Source organism: Mustela nivalis (genome assembly GCF_964662115.1).
Source record: "Mustela nivalis genome assembly, chromosome: 2".
Classification (NCBI taxonomy): Eukaryota; Metazoa; Chordata; class Mammalia; order Carnivora; family Mustelidae; genus Mustela; species Mustela nivalis.
This window is the reverse complement of record NC_139021.1, coordinates 66,333,333-66,345,943: the sequence shown is the minus strand read 5'-3', so window position 1 is coordinate 66,345,943 and position 12,611 is coordinate 66,333,333.

Here is a 12,611-nt window from a genome sequence, read left to right as displayed (position 1 = left end):
GACTTATTATGTCTCAGCCAAAGGGAAAACAGCAATTAATGCTTTCATTGCAGAACAGAAAAATAGTGCAGCTTCCTCCAGAGAAGTTCCAGTTGCAGCAAATTCTAGAAGGAAAAATTTACTGCCATTGGCTGTGTTTCCTCTACATGGTGCTTAGTTAAGTGCCTGCACCTGCTCCGCTGAAGCAGGTCTGCTAACTTGGTCATCATCAAACACCACACACTGAAATAATTAAGAACAGGGCCCCAGCTGGGTGGAGCTGAGTAGGTCACACTGGTGTGTCTAAACCTGTGATCTGTGATTATCACATGGCCTGACACCAGACAGAAGAGTCTGTAAAGTCCACAGTGGGGCCAATACCAGTCATGAAACATGGCTCCCTTGTCCAGATATCCAAAAGCATGATGAATGACAGAATGTGAAGCCTGAACCCTGTGTGTTTAGGAGACTAAAAAGCAAACCTTCTGATGTCCGCCCCTTTCTCTTTCTCCCTGGAACACAAGGGTGGAAAAATCAGGATTGTATTACCATCTATAGCCCTTACCTCCACCAATGCCTCCTCCCCATCTTATTGTCCCCAAAACGGAGGACATGTTTTTTGTATTGTTTTAAGTTTTCTCTGTAAGCACCATATTCAGGAGAAACAGTAAAGGCAGGGCCTAGATTTATTATTTTTTAAAATTTTATTTATTTGACAGAGAGAGAAATCACAAGTAGGCAGAGAGGCAGGCAAAGGGGGTGGGGGGAGCATGACCCTGAGATCATGACCTAAACCGAAGGCAGAGGCCCAACCCACTGAGCCACCCAGGTGCCCTAGTACTAGACTCTTTAGGAGACAAAAGGGAAGTATTTCTCTTTCTAGGATCATACTTATAAGTTCTTCTTTACATTATTACTAGTAAGAACAACTGTGTCTTAACACACTGGGCACACCTAGGGGAAAGTTTTCCTCAATTGATAGTTACATAAAGATAAAGATTTAAGATCCTGGTTTTCCTCCTCTATCAGATGCAATTGAATTAGATGAGCTATTTAAGGTTCTTCCTGATTTAAAATGCAGTAATGCCCTAATTTGCAGATTCAAAGAATGTCCCCTGCAAATCTGAGTAAAACAAATGCTGTAGAGTCCTCAGTAAGCCTTTGGGAGAAGAGGTGCAGAGTCGCACACTGCTTCCTCTGCAGTCCTGTGCCTCCTTAAGAAAGGCAAATACAAGGTACCCTAAGCTACAGACACGGGGTGAGGGGGAACTAATTGTTTTTTCCCCTTCTACATTCTTCCCTTCTGAAAAAAAACACCCAATTTTACTGTTGGTTACTTTTATTCGGCTTATTTTGAGCTGGCTCATTTGCATGGCTCAGATTTAAAAATCTTTCTAATAACCACTATGCAGGCTAACACACACACACACACACACACACACACCCATGCACACACACCACACTCTGGTCTTAATCACTGGTGAATTTCAACCCTTTCTGCCTACAATCCTGAAGGAGAAGCTCTGGTTTTCAGGTCATAATTCACATGGTACAACAGCATCCTTCTTATGTGGATACTGTAAATACTGGCCATACCAAGGACAGAATCCCATTCAACAATGGCCCACAGTGGAGGATGGCACACTATAAAAAGTGTGAAAAGCTAGACTTATGACCGCCGCGTTCTTTCAGTGAGCTTGACCCAAGAGCTGGGAACTGCACACACGCTTTACTTTAGGTAAGGGCGAAGTGTACAGATTCACACAAAAATCACAGATGAGGAAAAAAAAAAAATCCGAGGCAGACTCAGGAGTGAATCAGCCCCCTTATCCAACTAAAAGTCACACAGGAAATGAAAATTGCTCTACTCACCCAGCATAGCTGTTGTTATAAAGGTGGCCGTGCCCTGCTTGCAGAATCTCCAAAAAAAGCAGGCAAAGAGGCAGAAAAGCAGTGGTCCAAGTCCTGGGCTTCCAGAGGCACTTCATAGTGTTGCAGGGAGAGGAGCTGAAAGTTCCCTTACAGTAGTCACCTGAGGCTGGAGGTGGCTCACAGGACCCCCTCCACATGCGCAAACCTTCTCTGGAAGGGGGTGGGAACAAAGGCTGGGGAGCTAGTAAAATGTGACACTTCTTTTCAGCCACGGGGAGGGGGGGGGGATTTAAGCAGCCTAAGAAGGGAAATTGCTATTAAAACTTGGTGTTGGGACCAGAAGCAGCAGCACACACAGCTCAGCCCAGCAGCTGAGCCTGATCCTTAACCAGGCTCCCCTAGAAGGGGCTGGGCCTCCCCTGTGCTGACTCATGGCTGGGGTTCACTGGGTGCTGCTTCCTTTGGATAACTTCTTCTGGGTTTTTTTGTTTGTTTCTTGCTCTATAACTTTAGGCCCCTAACTTTCTTGGACAACCTTTCTCCTTTTATTACGTTCTATGGCACAGGACCGTATCCTAAACACAAATGATTTGCTTGAGGATGAGCAAAACACTTAGGCATACATAGAACATTCTGGGCTTAAGGTTCTGAGCTCCCATAACAAATTTCTACATGGATTCCACATACTGAGATGCATGGTGAGTAGCCTTCATGAGTATAAGAGCAAGGATAAGGTCAGGCCCGTGAATCTGAAGAGCCAGGCTTGGACCCAGCTCCTACCTGTATGGAGAAGGGGCAGCAGGTTCGCCGGATTTCTGGGAGCTCTCTGTATCCATTCAATGTCAGCAACACCCAGACCTGCTGCGATTTCAGAAGTTCTCATAGGGATCAAGAGGCTTTACTACCTTCACTCACATTTGGAATCACTTAGGAAGCCAGACAGACCATTTAAATCAGAATTCCTGTGGTGGGATTGGTGCTTTAAAAGGATATTCAGGTGATTCCAATGTTCAGCCACCATGCTGGTCTAGAGTGGGGCTTCTCAAACTTTAACATGCGTACAAATCTAATCACCTGTGCATCCTGTTAAACTGTCCCTTCTGATGAAGTCATTTGGGGCTGGGGCCCAAGATTCTGCATTTCTTTTTCTTTCTTTTCTTTTTCTTCCTTCCTTCCTTCTTTCCTTCCTTCTTTTTAAAATATTTTATTTATTTGACAGAAAAAGACACAGCAAGAGAGGGAACACAAGCAGGTGCAGAAGGAAGAAGCAGGCTTCCTGCCGAGCAGGGAGCCCGATGTAGTGCTGGATCCCAGGACCCTAGGATCATGACCTGAGATGAAGGCAGACATTTAACAACTGAGCCACCCAGATGTCCCAAGATTCTGCATTTCTAACGAGCTTCCAGGTGATGCTTATGCTGCTGGTGCATCAATCACAGTTTGCGGAGCGAGGCCTTACTTTAGAATGAGGTCTGATTTTTCTTCTTTCTCTCAAAACTGGAGGGGGGTGGGTAAAAAACCTTGGAGCAAATCATCTCCTCATTTTCTCCATGTTTGTGATGAAGGTGTTTTTTTTCATCTACGTGCTCCTATCCAGATATACCAGAAAACCCATCTGGAAGGATATACTTTGCTCTAATAAATAAGAATGGCCTTATCTAGGGTGACTCCCATTTTGCCCCATGCCAAGGCCTGGTCCTATTCTGGAACAGTGTGGGAGCCAGCATCTCTCTATATGCTCACACACTTTTCAAATTTCCCAAAGATTCATAGCCGAGGATTCTGTGTCCTCCAATATTATGTCCAGAACACTGGTTAGAAGAGAAAGTACCATATCTTTCCTTATCTTCTCTACTGAAGTCATAAGTTTGGTGTAAGAGATCCATAATGATTTTCAGTTAGAATGATTCTCTAAAGCTTTCTTGACTACCCAAAGGTTAGTTTAATCTCTTCTCTGTGTCCCCCTCTCTAATAACCAGTGTGTTGCCTACTGAAGGGCATAGCACATTGAATTTAAGTATTCATATGGTTCCCTCCCAAGACTTCCTTCTCCTTGAGTACAGAACAGCATGCCCTTTCACCTTTATGTCACTTCCTTATATCTACTAGAGGGAACACAATGTTTGCTGAAGCAATGATCAGCCATGCTGAGTGAATGATGAACCTGAAAAGGATTTCGTTCAACATATATTCTGTGACTTCTGTATCCAAACAGAGGAAGATGGAGGCCCTAGAGTAGTGGACAGTCCCAGGTCTCCTGGTTTTGTTTCTTGTTTGTTTGTGTTGTTGTTTTTTCCTTCGTGACTTTATGGCCTGGATCTCCTGTCTTTGAAGGGGTGAGGCTGCTCTGCAAGGTATGGCCATGCATCCTGAGGCCATTTTGACAAGGCCAAGAAAGCCTATGTAATCATGACTGAACTGTTGAAATAGGAGGTTACTGTGTAAATAAAACACTTCATCTCTTTGAATTTTATTATGTCAGAATAATGTATAAATCTGTCATATTCTATCACAACATTAAACTAGGAATGTTCAGTCTCTGGCTGAGGATTAAGCTCATCCTCAAATCATTCTGAAGAATGGGATCCGGTGAGCATGTTCAGCAAAGGCTCTCCAGACTCTGAGACCAGGGTGATCATTTCCTGGACTATCAAAAACACAAGAGACCCAGGGGACATCCTATAGCCTCCCTTAATATTTCAGATCAAAGAGAAGTTCTCAAACAATTGAAGTCATTCCTAACAATCTTCCTCTGGTTTTTTAAGGATGAAGTTGTCTAATCAAACTTCTCCTGGAGTAGATAAGCTCCCATAAAATGAGTGATAAATGGAGTCCATTTAGTAAGTGGGAGGAGAAGAGAATGGCTTTACAGACGGATTCAAGGATAAAAGTTCCATTTTTAAGGCACTGAGAAGGAGTGAATTATTAAACCAGTGGAAGATTTAGAGATGGAAAGATGAGAATTTCTATTTATCGACTATGCCTTTGGCATATTTTAGTTGAAGAGTGAACTTTTTAAAAAGAAATTATTATTACTCTGCAGAGAAACAAAAGGAAACAATAATTGGGAAAGGAAAATGTCATCTTGATTTGGGTCCATTGTTGTCCATGAATAGATAAATTTTTATTAAAGTATAGCTGACACACAATATTGTGTTAATTTCCTATGTATAATACAGTGATTCAACATTCATATAGGTTATGAAATGATCACCACAATTAATCTAGTTACCATCTGTCACCATACAAAGCTAATATGGTATTATTGACTATATTCCTGCTGTTGTACCTTATATCCCCATGGCTTATTTATTTTATAACTACAAGATGGTACCTCTTGATCCCCTTCACCTATTTCACTCCCCCTCCCTCCACCACCAAATCCTCCTCTCCTCTGGAAACCATCAGTCTGTTCTGTTTATCTGAGTCTGGTTTTGTTTGTTTTGTTTTGTTTTGTTTTTTAGAATTGACATATAAATGAAGTCATACAGCATTTGTCTTTCTCTGTCTGACTTATTTCACTGAGCATAATACCCTCTAGGTTCATTAATGTCACAAATGGCAAGATTTCATCTTTTAAAAAGATTGTATTTATCCATTTGAGAGAGAGAGTGAGAGAAAGCATGAGAGGGAAGAAGGTCAGAGGGAAAAGCAGACTCCCCAGGGAGCTGGGAGCCCAGTGTGGAACTGGATCCTGGGATCCCGGGATCATGACCTGAGCCGAAGGCTGTTGTTTAACCAACTGAGCCACCCAGGTACCCAGATTTCATTATTTTTTATGCTCAAGTTTTTACTGTTGGATATATATCCACATATTCTTTATTCATTCATCTATCAATGGACACATTGGTTGCTTCTATATCACAGCTATTGTAAATAATGCTACAATGAACATAGGGGTATACATCCCTTTTCAACTTAGTGTTTTCATTTTCTTTTCTTATATCATGTTTTTTATTTTAATTCCGGATAGCTAACTTACAGTATTATGTTAGTTTCAGGTGTACAATATAGTGATTCAATAATTCTATACAAATTATTTAGTGCTCATCAAAGTACACACTTTTTTTTTTTAAGATTTTATTTATTTATTTGACAGAGAGAGATTACAAGTAGGCAGAGAGGCAGGCAGAGAGAGAGAGGAGGAAGCAGGCTCCCTGCTGAGCAGAGAGCCCGATGTGGGACTCGATCCCAGGACCCTGAGATCATGACCTGAGCCGAAGGCAGCGGCTTAACCCACTGAGCCACCCAGGCGCCCCAAAGTACACACTTTAATCCCCATCCCCTACTTCCCTTGTCCCCCAGTCTACCTCCCCTCTGTTTTTTGGTCTGTCTCTCTTTTTCCTTTGCTTGTTTGTTTTGTTTCTTAGATTCCATATATGAATGAGATCATACAGTATACGTTTTTCTCTGACTGACTTATTTCACTTAGCATAATGCTCTCTAGCTCCATCCAGGTTGTTGCAAATGGCAAGATTTCATTCCTTTTATGGCTCACATCTTCTTTATCCATTCATCTATTGATGGGCCCTTGGACGGCTTCCATGGTTTTGGTGGTTATAAATAATCTGCAATAAACATTAGTGGTGCATGTATCCCTCTGAATTTGTGCTTTTGTATTTGGGGGGTATATACCTAGCAGTGCAATTACTGGGTCATAGAGTAGTTCTATTTTTAATTTTTTGAAGAACCTCCATACTCTTTTCCATAGTGGCTGTATCAATTTACATTCTCACCAACACTATGAGTGTTTCCTTTTTGCCACATGCTTGCCAACACTTGTTATTTCTTGTGTTTTCGATAATAACCATGCTGACTGGTGTAAGGTGACATCTCATTGTGGTTTGGATGTTCATTTTCCTCGTGGTTAATGATGGTGAGCATCTTTTCATGTGTTTGTTGGTCATCTATATGTCTTCTTTGAAGAAATGTCTATTCAGATCTTCTGCCCATTTTTAAATTGGATTCTTCGGGGGTTTTGTTATTGAATTGTAGATTATATATTTTTAATGTACTTTCCATATCTGAAATTATATGATGTTATAGGGAAAGATTGTGTACAACCTTTTCTTGTGTATGTGAATGAGAGCCATGTAGATTTATTTTTGTAAAGATATCTGGAGGAGAAGATAAATGGGTATGGCTGGGCTTTGTGATACAGAAAACCCTCCCATTGCAGTTTCATGCTCATTCTTCAATGTCTTATTAACATAGACCTATTGCTTGTCAGGTCTCTTTTATGGCCTTTTGCTATTGTTCCAATATGTGAGAAATTAGCAAATGTGATGTTAGGTTGCTGCCTTATGCAGTCTTGGCAATTCTGTAAGGAACGTTCTGAAGCTTCCTTTAACAATGATTCCCTCGCAACTGTCTTTTTTCAGCACCATCAGCCATCTCTTCTTGCCTTATGTTTTTAATCTTTCTCTTGTTAACTCTCCATGTTTCTCCCTTCCTTAAATGCAAGCTGACCCCTTTCTTTTTTCAGGCTTCTCAAAAGCACACTCTTAACTTTGACAATTATGTTTTCCATCCCTACCACTCCAATGAAACTGTCTCTTAAAGATCCATGGTTCTTTCTTTTTTTTTTTCAAAGATTTTATTTATTTATTTGTGAGAGAGAGAGAGTGAGAGCGAGCCCAGGCAGACAGAGTGGAAGGCAGAGTCAGAGGGAGAAGCAGGCTCCCTGCGGAGTAAGGAGCCCGATATGGGACTCGATCCCAGGACGCTGGGATCATGACCTGAGCTGAAGGCAGCTGCTTAACCAACTGAGCCACCCAGGCATCCCAAGATCCATGGTTATTTCTAAGTGAGAAGCCCTCTGTTGTCACTCTGTATTTGTATATTTTCTAAGACTATTTATCACCCCCTGTTTGAAACTCTTCTTTCTGTGATTGGGGACATTGTTTCTCTATTCCTTTCTTTCCTAGAGTTATTTCCTATTTTTTGACTGCTTACAAAGTTGATGTTTCATGGCAGTGTTGGCCTTCTCCTCTTCTTGATGTGCTGTGGACAGAAATGGGTTGAAACAATTTTGTGGGATGAGTCTGCCTTAAGCTGAGTCTGGAAGGGAAGGAAAGATTGGCTGACTGAAATAAGAAGGGGTGGAGAAAGATGGCCATTATTATCAAGAAAACATTGTAAGCAAATACAGAGGATGTGGACCTTGAGTGTGATACTTGGTACTACTGCCAGAGGGGCTGGGCAGACAAGTAAACATAGAATTGCACTTGGTGGTTGAATTAATTATATGCAAACACGTCAGAGATGCAATGATAGAATATTAGAGGGGAGTAGATTACATATATAGGGTGTTATGAGGAAGTGGACATTTAAAGCAAATATGAGAAGGAAACAGCTGTAGCAAGAAAAGGGTGGTTGGGGGAGTATGGGTAGGAACAAGACCATTGCAGCTCAGGCTGTAGCTTAGACAAAGAAGTCCTGTTCAGAAATTACTGTCCTTCTTTATGTCAAGACAGGAGAAAGAGAGGGACATTTGGCATCTTCAGTCTGGCATTCAAGGTACTTGAGAACATTTCCACTTTTATCCTCTTCAATATTTCCTTAATACTCTGTATTATCTTTTCCTTCCTCTGGGTTGATTTATATTTCTTTGATAACAATGACCACCTCTCTCCAGCCTTCATGTCCTCAATCCAGCCACTCCTTCCATCCCTTCCAGACACAGTTCAAGTCAGTTTCATTTATGAAACTGTTCCAATCCCACTTCTGTCCACCGTCCTCACCTTCCCAGCACTGATACATCCATTCTTGTATACCTTTATGTTCTAGTGTGTATTGACACTTAATTCAGTAGCACCATTTACTATAAACTGCTCAAGGGCAGGCACTCTATTGTGTACATCTTCATAGTCCATAGTGCCTAGAATTCTGTTGGGTCCACAATTAACATCCATTAACAACAAAGCTGTTGGCTTGCCTTTCAGCCCAGTACTCATGGGACCATTCAGCTGTCAGGGGAGCCCTTTTCTATAACTCCAGACATCACCCGTGTCCTTGGCTAGGTCTCTCACAAAGAGAATCTTGCTCACTCAGATGAAAGAACAATTTGAAGAGCAAGCTTTATTGATGGACAAACCTATTATTACATTTTTAGACTCTTGTAATTATGTCACAATGATGTTTTACAAAACTTATGGAGCAAAGCCAAAGTATTTTAATGCAGGAAGGTGGTAACAAGGAGTTTGGTTTGCTGATTCCAAACAGCAGAAGAAACTTCCCTTCTTTTTCCTTCTCTTTGTCTTTTTGTTCTTTTCTCTCCCTCCTTCCCTTCTCTTCTCCCTCCTGGCTCCCCTTCCTTCCTGATACCAGTCTCCAAGGCTCTCCTGAAGAAAGAAGGTAGGGGAAAATAGTAAATAAAAAATACTTTAAATATTATTTCAAATGACAGAGAATGGATGTTTGTATTATACCAGTTGTAACATTAAGTGTTTTAATGAAAATTAAGAGAAATTTGAGACAGATGGAGCATGAAAGTGAGATTAAGAAAGCTTGATTAGAATAAAGTCTAAAGCAATATTTAAGCAAATGATTGAAGAACTACCCTTCCATCCATTTGCCTATGGCAGTGGGAGGTGATAAAAGACAAAAACAAGTAAGCATGGGAAAAAAGTAATGACAGAAAAGGCTCAGGTATAAGCAACACTTAAAAAAAAAAAGACTAGGTAGAGAGGGAGTTTTTGATACAACAAAGATCAGCAAAATAGGGGATGGAACCTTTCTTAAGAAAGAAAAGCTGTGAGGAATGAGGGAAGTCAGGCAGGCAACAATGTTTCATGGTCAGACTACTCATAAAGGCAGAAGGAGGAGAATGTGTTCCTGATGCTAAAAGACAGAGAAAAAGAGTAAATAGGAAAATAAAGGACCTCTATTCAAATGAAATTATAGAGAGAAATGTGTACTTTGGTTATCCCCCAAATTCCAAGAATATACAGAAGTTGACTAATACTTCCAATGTGCTATTATTTTTTAAGATACTGATGCTGATACAGAAACTAAGAAACATTCTAAGAATCTAAGTTCATATAATAAAGGTAAAATTTTGGCAAATATGACTGGTTAAGTAATTTTGGTATGATAAACAACAGCGATATTTACTTTAATTTACCCATGTTAAATATAATATAAAAGTGCTTTTTAAATTCTATTTGGGTATGCTTTCTGTAAACCTATACAGATTGGTTATAAAAATGTGATTCTGTGTATTTAAAATTCATTAACATTCAACACACTATCTTGAAACACCTGGCATACTAGAAAACACCTTATTTCCATAGGAATTATGTTTTCTTGTTTGTGCCAGCTTGAATTTCTAAGATCTTTAGGGAACTTAACAATAAAAATACAAATAATGAATTGAAAAATGGACAAGGGATGTGAATAGACATTTCATAAATATATACAAATGACCAGTAAGTACATGAAAAAGATGCTTACCATCATTAGTCACTAGGGGATTGCAATTAAAAACCACAATGAAATGCCACTTCACAAACACTGAGATGGCTATAATCAAAGGCAGATAATAATGACCATATGTGAAAATATAGAAAAATAGGAACTCTCAGAAATTGCTAATACAAATGCAAAATAATGCAGCTGCTGTGAAAAATACTTGTGTTTTTCTTCAACAATTAAATGCAGAGTTATCATATGATCTAGAAACTCCAACTCCCACATTTCATTCCAGAAAATCCAATCATATGTTCATATCAAGATCTGTACACATACATTCATAGTAGTGTTATTAATAGCCCAAAGTAGAAAAAAAAGCATATATCTGTCAACTGAAGGAGCTATACATAATGTGGTATATTCATACAATGGAATATTATTTGGCAATAAAAATGAAGGAAATACTGATATATGATATATATGGCACCCTGGATGAACCTTGAAAACATCATGCTGACTGAAAGGAGCCAGAAACAAAAGGTCATATGTTGTAGGATTCCATTTATATGAAATGTACAGAATAGGTAAAACATATAGACATACAATAAGTATATTAGAAATCCCTGAGAGTGGGGGAAAGGGGATGGGGTTTTCTTTGGAAGTGATGAAAATATTCTGGAATTGGTTAATGTGATGGTTGTACAATCTTGTAAATATACCAAAACCAACTGAATTGTACATGTTAAATGGGAAATTCTATGGTATATAAATTATATCTCAACTATTACAAAAAAGATCTTGGGAACTTAAAAAAGTTCAAGGGAACTTGAAACTTTAGATTAATTAAAATGAGCTAATCAGTGAATGATCCTGGATACCTAAATCATTTCTAAGTAAGAACACAGAAACACTGATGACTGAGCACACTTTTATGTTTATATGCTTTTGCTTTTAATATGCTACAGATAGGTTTTATCTTTGGTTAAGTTCTGCCACTTTTAGAATGTGTATTAGGCTGTAGCAAGCATGTGTCTATAGAAAGTTGTTCTATGTATACTTATGAGTTCTGCTTGTGGCTAAAATGCTGATTTGTGGCAGACTGTTCTCCATTATCCACAATGAAATTTTCCCTGTGAAATAGAAGTCAGTTACTTAGGTTAAAAGTTATCATTACCGGCCACAGCAACTTCTTTCAAGACATGTCCCCAAAGGCAAAGGAAACAGAAGCAAAAATGAACTTTAGGACTTCATCAAAAGCAAAAGCTTCTGCGCAGCAAAGGAAACAGTCAAAAAAACAAAGAGGCAACCCATGGAATGGGAGAAGAGAACCGCAAATAACACTACAGACAAAGGGCTGATATCCAAGATCTGTGAAGAACTCCTAAAACTCAACACACACAAAACAGATAATCACATCAAAAAATGGTCAGAAGATATGAACAAGCGATTCTCTAAAGAAGACACACAAATGGCTAACAGACACATAAAAAATGTTCATCATCATTGGCTATCAGGGAGATTCAAATCAAAACCACATTGAGATACACCACCTTACACCAGTTAGAATGGCCAAAATCAACAGGACAGTAAATAACAAGTGTTGGAGAGGATGTGGAGAAAGGGGAACCCTCTTACACTGTTGGTAGGAATGCAAGTGGGTGCAGCCCCTTTGAAAAACAGTGTGGAGATTCCTTAAGAAATTAAACATAGAGCTTCCCTATGACCCTGCAATTGCACTACTAGGTATTTATCCCAAAGATACTGATGTGGTGAAAAGAAGGGCCATCTCTATCCCAATGTTCGTAGCAGCAATGGCCACAGTTGCCAAACTGGAAAGAACCAAGATGCCCTTCAACAGACGAATGGGTAAAGAAGTTATGGTCCATATATACAATGGGGTATTATGCCTCCATCAGAAAAGATGACTACCCAACCTTTGTATCAACATGGATGGAACCGGAAGAGATTATGCTGAGTGAAATAAGTCAAGCAGAGAGAGTCAAGTACCATATGGTTTCACTTACTTGCGGAGCATAAGGAATAACACAGAGGATGTTGGGACATGGAGAGGAGAGGAGAGCTGAGCTGGGGGAAATTGGAGGGGGAGACAAACCATGAGAGACTGTGGACTCTGAGAAAAAAAAAAACTGAGGGTTTTGGAGGGGAAGGTGTGGGAGGTTGGGTGAAGCTGGTGGTGGGTATTATGGAGGGCATGTATTGCATAGAGCACTGGGTGTGGTGCATAAACAATGAATTTTCAAACATTGAAAAAAATTAAATTAAAGGCTTCTTTAAAAAAAAAAATATCATGGGGTGCCTAGGTGGCTCAGTGGATTAAGGCCTCTGCC